At 44.5% G+C, this 10,313-nt stretch overlaps 1 long non-coding RNA gene across 3 annotated transcripts in view; it reads left to right on the top strand.

The window, feature by feature from the left end:
- The window catches only part of LOC109448648 (uncharacterized), a 123,465-nt gene that overhangs the window by 108,151 nt on the left and 5,001 nt on the right, over nucleotides 1-10,313 (top strand). The window lies entirely within an intron of this gene.

Genomic DNA, 10,313 nt, shown 5'->3' on the forward strand with positions numbered 1-10,313 from the left:
ACAGGGGGCCAGCACCATCATGTGGGGTCTTGGAGACCATGGCTTGGGGTTGGCCCTTTAGTCTAACAGCAGTGGGAGAATCATTGGCAGGTTTGAAGCAGCGAAGCAAAATGATCTCATTTATTCTTTAAAAAGTTCCCTCTGGTTATTCCGTGAGTCTGTGTTCTCTAAGTCTCAGGTTTCTAATTTGTAAAACAGGAGTCTGAGATAGAATTTTCCACCCTGCTTATCCCTGCAAAAGGCTCTCCTTTCCAGGCTAAACATTCCAGTTCTTTTAGCCATCCTTCACAGTTTGGTCTCTTCACAAACGGTTATTCTCTGTGGAATTTACATGTGGTCACATCCTCCGGAATTGGGGTACTTCAGACCTAGAATAACACTCTATCCATGGTCTGTCCAACCTGGGGTAGAACAGGGCTGCCAGTTCTCTCATGAGATCATTTTTAACATATGTTAGCAGTCATGGTTTCACTGTAAAAGCTCCTTGCTGCCACCCCTGAAGGTGAATTGTACGAAATCATTACTTGCTACTCTGGAGCTCTCCCCCATCACCCCCGTCACACATTCTGTGTGCTGTTGGCAACGACAGGACAGAAAACACCAGGGGTCCTCGCAGGACATCTCCTCTGAGATGGCCTTGGGACAAGAGATGGCCTAATTGGGATTCCAGACATCATCTCTGCAAGAGTGGCAGGTCCTTTTGAAAAGTGGCTACAGAGACACCTTTGCATTCAAAACACTGAGGACCTGAATCTTAGTTCCAAAGAGAATCATCTGAAAATGATGCTGCGATGGGTCTTGAGGCCTGATGGAGAGTGCTTCTACATATGATCAGTTCTGCCTCGAGTTCAGATAAAAGATCACACTAGCTAATTTAGATAGGAATGATAACTTTCCAACTGGGGTAACAGATAAGTGCTTCCAGAAACAGCTTCTTTAGGCAATGAAGCCACAAATGGCTGCCTTCAGAGAGAAGGGGGAAATGGTAGAAGACAGAGAAGAATTTAGGTCAGCCAGAATGGGGCCAAAAAAAAGTCAAGTTCAGAAATAATTTAACAGATAGGGATCCAAAGAATATGTGGTTTGCCTGACAAATGACATTCACTTTGAAAGTGAAAATGAAATTGGAGAAAGCAAAATTGCTGCATAATGGGTCCCGGAGATTGAAGAGAAATGATACCAGGGGGGAAAGGAGTTGTAAAGCCTTCCTAGTTAAGCACGGAATTGGAATGAATGAATTTTGGTCCATAAAGGGCCAGGTGAAGATGGCACCGATAATGGCTTAATCCCAAGCAGCTCCAAAACGATGTTCATTAGCAGAGGATCTCAAGCATACCGGACCAGATTCATGCTGCCTTTCTCAAAACTGCTCATTCTGGGTGGACCTCTTTAACAGAACAAGACCACTTAATTTAACAGTTAAGCCAAGGAAAGATGGAAAAAGGCTTTTACCCTGAATGTCAAAGGGCCCTGGAAGAGCAGGGTGGTGTGGGAGGGGGAAACACTGATGTACACTGAAACTAAAGAAGCACTGTGGGGCCGGCCGGATCTTACCCTCGCAAATAATGATCCTTGGCCACCTAGCAAAAGGCACATGGACTTCTGCCTAGGGACATCTGGGCTTTATTCCTGGTCTAATGAACAGACTCTCTGTGAGATGGTTAGATCAGACACTTCGTCTCTGTGAGACTCATTTTATCCATTCCCAGGCCAAGTATAATCATATCTACCAACCCCTTTCTACTTCACAGGAATAAAGATTTGCACAGTGTTTTTATCAGCACTGACTTCTCATTTAACCCTCACAATAATTCTACAAGGGGCATGATTGGCTCCATTTTATGGATAGGGAACTGAGGCCCAGAAGTGTTAAATGACTTGCCAAGGGACAGGCCTAAGTGGAAGAACCAAGGCTAGAGCACAATGTAGTTTCAAACACAGGACCCTTTCCATGACCCCTAACCACTTGTTAAACGAGAGAATATTATGAGTGCTTCCATTGGGATATTATGGTTAAGAGCATGAGTTTGGAAGAAGCCAGCTTAGGTTCAAATTCCAGCTTTGTCACTTTCTGGTGGTGTCACTTTGTCCCATGAGCCTTAGCATCCTTGTTTATAAAATGGGAATCAAAACAGTGTCTCCACCATGAGATTATTGAAGTTTCAATGTCCACAGAGTATTCAGTGCATGACAAAGCCAACTGTTCAGTGAATGGAAACTTACTCAGCCATGGGAATGTGCTGGAAAGCTTGATAGGAGGGTGATTGGGAGGGATGACTCTGAAGCCAGAGATGACATGGGTTTAAATTCTGACTTGGCCATTTATTAGATGAGTGACCTTAAGAAAATTATTTAACTTTTCTAAGCCTTAGTTTCCTCCTATATAAAGTGGGATAAATAACGGTACATGTCTCCTTTTGTGGTTGTGAGAATTAAATGTGATGTGTGAAGAATGCCCAGCACATTGTGAGTGTACCAGAATTATTCTCCAATATCATGTTGTATCATGGCTTTTATTAATGAGCAGGAAGAGGGTTAGGGCCTTATAGAAGTGAACAGTTCCAAGAAAACCAGTAACCACATCCCCATAGCGTGAATCCAGGGTGAAACATGGATTATTGGGACCCGAACAGTGTTTTTTCAGTTTCCACACCTGGAACCATATTTGAATTTTGGCATCTTCTTAATCTCCATGTGTTTCTTCTCTCCATCGTTCTTTGCAGTGAATCCGATCTCTGTCTCAACACTCTCTATAATGGCTGTTTGGGATTCTTGCCATAATCTATGGGTGTTCATTCTCAACTCAATCCAACAGTCCCTTCACTCATTCCTCCCCTGCCTCATACATTCATTCTTTTACCCATGAATCTGTTCGTCCTCCTTCTATTCGGCAAAGATTCCTTGTGTACACTCTCAATAAATAAGGTATCGGGCCTTATTTATTGAGAGTGTAGCAATGAATCAGACATGGTCATGCCACGCCAGAGACTACAGTATACTGAAGGACATGTATATAAATCCCAAAGTACAAGGGAGGATGAGGTAAGGGTCACTATCGAGGAATGGTTGCATTGAAGAAACACAGAGAGACAGAGCTCACAGCCATCTGGAAGGGGGATCATGAGGGAGGGGCATTGAGCTGGATTTGGGTGGTGAAAGCATGCTCCAAGGGAGGTAGCAGCATAGCCAAAAGACTCACGGGGCTCAGAGAAGGTGTGCTACCCAGCCTCACGTGGCGGACGGAAGACTGCCTGGTTGTGGGCAGCCCTGTTGAGACAGAGATAGAAGGGAGTCAGAGTGCAAGGAGTGCAAGGAGTAAAGAATCCAGGAGTCAGATAGACATAGGTTCACATCCCATTCCACCTCACACTAGCTGGAAGGCTTTAGTTTTTGGAGCCTTGGTCTTTCCATCATTAATATGGGTATAATATAGCCTTTCTCATAGTAAAGGAGCTCAGGTGAAATAACATATGTGAAAAAAATCCTCCTGTAAGACACAGCTTTTGTGTTGGAATTGAAGCTAGGACATCACTTATTATGTTACCAAACAACAGTTTTAGCAGGGGTAGTGGTACCAGTCCACCATGACACCATCCAAGAGCTGGCTCCCCAAAGGCTCTCATCTTACTTTTCCCGTGGGTAACTGACCTGTCAGAGTGCACACTGATGGAAACTCTAAATGCTAAAGTCAGCTTTGGAGATGCAAATTGATATTTTTCTCCTCTATGTTCTTTTCTTTCCCTTCATTTAGTCAGGGAGGAGACTGTGTGCTTTCTTGTCTCAAAAGAGGTCTGTGATAGAATAGAAAGCAGAAGTGGCCTCCAAGAGACATCCCTTCCTGGCTTTTGTTTCCAAAAGTCTATACCCACTGATGAGATTGTGCTTGAGGGCAGGGGCAGAGACATCCTGTTATTAAGGGAAACCCCAAAAGAGAGATCAAAGCAGGCGTCTGTGGAAACAGGGAGAGAAAGGGAGTTGCAGTGAGAATGGGCAACTGCACCCTGATCCTTATAGGCCTCAGAGGAGAATGGCTGCCTGGTTTCCAGACTTGAAAAATATTACTTTTCCCCAGAGGCAACAGAAGCAGTGGACCCAAAGGGACCACATGCATTTGGACAATGGGTGTCTCAACTATCAGCATAAACTGATAACTAATGGTTTCAGGCAGGGGAGGCTCCTAAATTTAGTGGCACTACATAAAATCCCAGTACCTTGTCCTATGGGAGAAAGTCCCAGGAAGACTAAGGAGTTGAATTCTTCATAGCTTGGAAGTGTGGGGACTTGGTGTGCAGACTGTTGATTAAAAGAACATTTTAAAATGTAATACTGCTTATAGCCTTGCATGTGTGAAATGAGAGTGGGACCTCCTCAGCTATAATATGTACAGGTCCACACGTTCTACTCAGAGATGTGTTTGGGGATATTTCATTTGCATAATCTGTTCAACTGGCTATTTGCTTAAAACAAAGTAAAACATGTGTGCTCTATTCCACATATAACACCCCTACCATCACGTCACAGCAGAAATAGTCACTGCAACCTGTGCTCTGGTAAATGTGTGTCACTGTCAGATGTTTGGATCACTCAGACCATGAGGAAATTCAACAATCAGAACGCACAGAGCTCAATCAACATACAGAGGCTGCTCTCAAAGTTTGCAACCTGTCCTGCCTTGGGAATTGATGTGGCACTTCACATGCCACATTTACCACTCAGAGAAGTGAATTACCTGTGACTGGTATGGGATGCTAAAATACTAATGCTATCTTCATCACTAAAATAATAATGCTATGTCAATAATGCTATATCCTCATAGAAATGTCTGCAATAGGACAAAGGCAGAATACTTAAATCAGCTATACAAGGAGACAGAAGTGGAAACTGTAGGACTGATCTTACTAGCATATGAATTTTCTGTAGGTCTTCTTGGCTGTAGCTACTTTTGATCTTCATTTGCAAACATAAAATTCTCTTTGCTTTTCACAAGTCATAGCTGGAAAGTTGGCAGGATGGTGGGAGGGTGTAGAGAAGTGGACCAGGATTTGCTCTTTCCTAACCCCATCCAAGAGCTCGATATATAGGCACTCAAAATGTTTTTCCAAACTGTATAGACCCTCCTAAAAGAATGGCCTTCAGTGGTGTCGGTCTCCTGGGTCAATGGTACCTGGGTCTCCTGCTGGTAAATGCCAGTGACGACTTCCGACTTCTCAATTTCTATTTCTCTCTTCAAGATGCCAGAGGTCCCTACCTTCCAGTCAATTTCTTAGTAATCACCTCCCTTCCATCCTGGCTGAAAGTTCCTCCTTGTTCAGGTTAGAGATCCGTCACACCTGAGGGTCAGCTGTTTTACAGCTAACTGTTGCAGTCAATCCCATGGTGGGCCCAGCCTTTCCATATCCAAACTCTGAGAGAAAGAAGAACACCAGACCAGATTGTGGCCTAGTCACTCACATGTCTGAGCTTCAGACAGAATGACAGTGGGGCCAGTAAGTGAGATGGAGAACACAGGGGCAGAGTGCATATGCTGAGGAAGAGACTGCACAGACTCTTGAGTGTATTGAGTCTATCAGGTCATCCAGGTGGAGGTTTCCATGTATATACTGGTCTGAAGCTCAAGGGAGAGGCCTTGGCTGGAGAAACAGATTTGGGAGTCATGATATGCACACAAGTACAGTATAAGCCATGTGAGTGGGTACCAGGACCCAAGAAGAGGATACAAAATGGGAAGAGACGGGGATCAGGAACATCAGAATTTAAAGAGTGAACAAAGGTAAAGACCCAGAGAGAGTGACCTGCAAGGATGGATATAGAGGGCAGAGAAAGACCCAAGGTGAGTGTTAGTTCAGAAGAAAAAGAAGCTTCTAAGAAAGATGTGTTTCACTTTGTCAAGCCCTTCACATACATCAACTAAGGTTAAGACCTAAATTCACTGGGTTTGACAAATAGGGAGTAACTTTAGAGGTAGAGTGATAGAAGAAACAGGTTGCTGAAATGTTCACTATTTCAAGAAGACAACAATAGAATGCAAGAGCAGAAGGATTATTGCTATAAGAAGCTTTCCCTCCTAAGGGGACACAAGAGAGGAAATAATAACAAAAGAAAATATATATGATTTTGGAGGTGAGTGGGAAAGGTTCTGTGGGGAATTTACATGTGGTGACCTTTCCTTTGTGAAGTAAGAGATGCCTGAGGTAGTGGGAGAACAGATGTAGTATAAGTCTTGAGAAGAGGGCTGATGGTTTGGATCAAGTTTGTGAAGAATTGGAGAAGGGAAGGAATGAAAGATTGAGGTCAGATTGATGATTTTTTTGAGGTCAAGATTTTAGAGGTACATGTTGGCAGGCCATACATGTGAGTTCCTGGAATGGAAGAGGAGGCTATGGAAATAAGTTAAGCAAGACTCTGGAAGACGAGATCCTGGAAGAATCCTTCAACAGTTCTTGAGGGCATATGAGATGGCAGCAGGGGTTGGGGGTGGAGAGTAAGGCTGTGAACTAATGCCAACGTTCAGCAAATGTTGAGTATGTATGTCATGCCAGGCGCTGGATGCTGTAGTTCCCAGTAAACACAAGGGATGAATTTTAATATACTCAATGTGTAAGAGGGATGGGGGTAGGAGACAGTGGTATAGCTTGATGCTGGGACTCATTGAGACAGGAGGGTCTTTGAATCACGTGGGAATGGAAAATTCTAGAACTGGTAGTGGAGGACTAGGAAAATACTATGAACCCGCTGGTTCCAGGCTGTGTGTTTTCAGGGCATGGTGGGAGGACTGTGGGCAGATGAGCAGCTTCCCCTGGAGAAGGCTGAAGAGAAGCAGAGTCATTAGGGACACACCATGTGCCTAGCCATGTGTTAACTGGCTGAATAACAACAGTGTTTGGCCCTGCTCTGAGGGTCCCTGGAACCTTTTTGGGCGCCCATCTGTGCCGCCAGACCTTGATGGGTTTACTGTTTCTCTCTGCTCTGTTGGCTAAGCCCTGCTCACACAGAGATAATGAAGGTCTCATTTGCCTCCAACAATATGGTGCCTTTCTGCATAATTTACATGTTTTCTTCAAGGCTCCGACACTAAGTAATGAGGTACAAATTCTAGGGCAGGGTCTTGCTACTGATACATGGAAACCTAGACTCTATGCTTCATCTTCTAGCACACATCTGCAGTCTAGAATGAGAAAGGTGTCTTGCTATCCTGGTTTTGGCAGGCACCTGTTAAGGAGAGAACTTGGACTTCTCTGGATGAGTGGCTGCGTCTAAGTGCTAGCTCTATGTCGCTGTCACCTCCTGAAGTTCAGCTGTAGTCAGTAGATTTAGAAATACTTCTCTAAGACTGGATTTTGTTTCCAACTTGTAAGAATATTAATGACCACTATTGAGCACTTATATGTGTTAGCCACTGTGCTAAGGATTTGCATGAACTATTTAAAAAAAAAACCTACATACAGCAACCAATGAAATAGGTGTTTTTCTTTTTTCCTTTTAAAAGAGGTAGCTGAGGCTCAGGAAAAATCAGTTGTCCATGGACAGAGCTCTGGACAGAGACAGGATCACATCCAGAGCCTGCCCTCTTAGCCACTGCCACACCTCTTCCACAGGTCTTCTATTCCCTCCATCATTTGGCATCAGTGTGTTAATAGTGTTTCAGCTCGCACATGTATTCATTTGGCAATCTCTCACTGAGTACCAAGTTTGTTTTAAACTCCATGGGAGGGGACCTCAAGGAGTTGAGCGTTGCTGTAGAGGAAAATGAGGCAAAGGATGGGGGTCTCTGATGCTATGGATGGGGACAGGAACGAGCTCACAAAAGGCTGTGTTGGCCATATTCAGGAGTTTGTGCTTCATCCCATGGGTGATGGGGAGACATTTGAGGATTTCAAGTAGCAGAGTGAACATTATGCAAACATATACTCACCGCCCATCTCCGACATGTCAGATACGCAGGAGGGTGATGGTGTAGGGAGAAGGGTAAGGCAAGTCAGGCACCTAGAGCGTAAGGACGCTCAGAGTAAGTGCTTCCTTAAATTTTGTGCCCTCGCTGCCTGGCTTGCTTCACTCTAGTCCAGGCCCTGGAGGGCACTGTGGAGGAGTAAAGGATGAATACAGCTTGGCTCTCCACCCTTGAAGTATGATGAACTGTGGGGAAGAGAACAAGAGTAGGCAGAATTACAATTCACCACTAATGCAGGGCACTGGATGAAGGCATGACTCTAGGAGTGTGCCACATTATCAGTGATCCTGTAGGAGAAGATGAGAGCCTGACCACGTCCATGTGCTACCATCACTCTCAACTGAATTCAACACCAGATATTCCTAACAGCATTTTGCAAGTCTTCTCAAGTGAGTAGTAGGATTGAACTAATTCCATTTGCTTTTTCCTGTTGAAAAGGCACCAGCCTTTGGTACATGAAGCCTGGAGGCTGGTTCTGGAAACTCCTACAATATAAGTTCATCTTTGGTCACCAAGATCCATTAGGACTCAAAGTCAAGCTAGATGAGAGCTCAACTGCTTGAGATGGGTGTAGGATGGCAGAGCAACTCCTAGAATTTTCTAAGTTTTGAAATCCAAGACTGGGGAGCCTTCAGATCCTCCCATTCTTTTGACTCTGACTCTATGAGTCCAAAATCTAGCTCATTGCTCCTTAGGAATTACAATTACCTTTTCCCTAAATAGAGAGCAGTTAAAATTCCAGGCCACTTCTGTCTTCACATCGTCAAATCTGATAATTCCTAATGCTTTTGCCTTATGTTAATGTATAGTATGGATTAAATGTCTAAAGTGCAAAACTACACTAAGTTTCTAGAGGTCAGGGGACACTGTTGGCACAACAACCCAGGAAATAATCATAGAGTAAAATGTGAAATATAGTCCCTGGAGACCCTGCTCTGTAAAGGCTGAGGTAGAGAGATGGAGACTGTTCAGCCATTACTGACCCTGAGAAGAGTCAGCAGCCACTTCAGTGGGGACTCTGGGAGAATGCTAACTCATACTGGGACATAAATGCAGTGGGGTTGGGATTCTCTTAGCAAGGGAGAAGACATCTGCTTTTCGTTTTGATTGTCGACTAGATAAGGGAAAGCAGCACAGTTCGTGGAAAGGGCATTGGTCCAGTAGACGAGAGACTTGTTTCAAGTCCAGCTCTGCTACCATCCCAGGACAAGTAACTTGGCCTCCCAGGATTTTTCTCCACTTCAAAATAACTAGATGATCACTCATGTTGCTTCCATTACATAGGATTCCCATTCTATGAATGCCCAGGAGAAAAGAAAACATCACCCTCCCTGGCTCCCACCTTCTAGAGGATGAACTGTGCAGTTGTAGCTCTTCAGGGACAGACAGGGAAATAGGCAGATACGTGTTTCTGTGTTTGGTGTGATGTAAGAGGGGGAGCAGAAGAAAACAATGATGTCGGAGCCAACCTGGTCAGGCAGGCTGGCTCCTCACCCAGCTTCCCTCACCCGCTGTCCAATTTGTGTGGTTTGTCATGGGACCCCTCAGTAGCTGGTACCTGACCCACCCCTGTCAATCCCATCGGCTGTTTCCAGGATGATTTCCTGGGGAAGGCTACCTGTTTGAGGAGTCGCTATTTTTGATGATGTTTTCAACTGTTGCTCTCACAGCCTTCAGTCCTAGAGGTCTTCATTGAAGCCAACCAAGCGTGTAACACTTCAAAAGGAATGTTGGTACATGTAAGACATTTAACACTGAAAATCCCCTCTCTGAGCACAGCTTCTGTCTTTCCACTTTACTCCGAGTCTGTAGTGTAGAGTGATGAAAAGAGCAGGGGCTTTGGAGCACAGTAGAGATGTGTGGCCCTGGGCAGTGGCCTACCTCCCAGAGCCTCTGATTTCTTATTAATACAGACAAGGTAACAGCATATGCCCGGAGAGTGGATGAAAGAACTAAAAGAGGGGATGTCTGAGAAACACCCACAGTCTTAGAAAGAACATGTGGGTTCCTTCGTTTTCCCCCTATAGTGACCACTTAACTGAGTCCCCAATATCTGTTTCACCCCAGATGATAAGTCAACCATGAGAATTCCTACCTTGTACTCTGTTTAGTTTAGGCATGGGCATGTGACCTAATTCTGGCTGATGAAACATGACAGGAAGTCTGTCAGATGGTTTTGGGGAAAGATTTCCTTTCTCCTAATAAGAGACACAAAAAAGAGACAGTCCCTGATTTCCTCTGAATAATGTGCTCTCTGAAGGGACCTCTGTAATTCTGCAGCCATTTTGCCACTGGCCAGAGGATGAAGCCAATATATAGAGAAGGACAGAGCCTCTGGGTTGTAAGGAAAGCAAAGTCAGAGCCC

Source organism: Rhinolophus sinicus, chromosome 16 (assembly GCF_057876585.1).
Source record: "Rhinolophus sinicus isolate RSI-liver-muscle chromosome 16, RSI-T2T, whole genome shotgun sequence".
Lineage (NCBI taxonomy): Eukaryota > Metazoa > Chordata > Mammalia > Chiroptera > Rhinolophidae > Rhinolophus > Rhinolophus sinicus.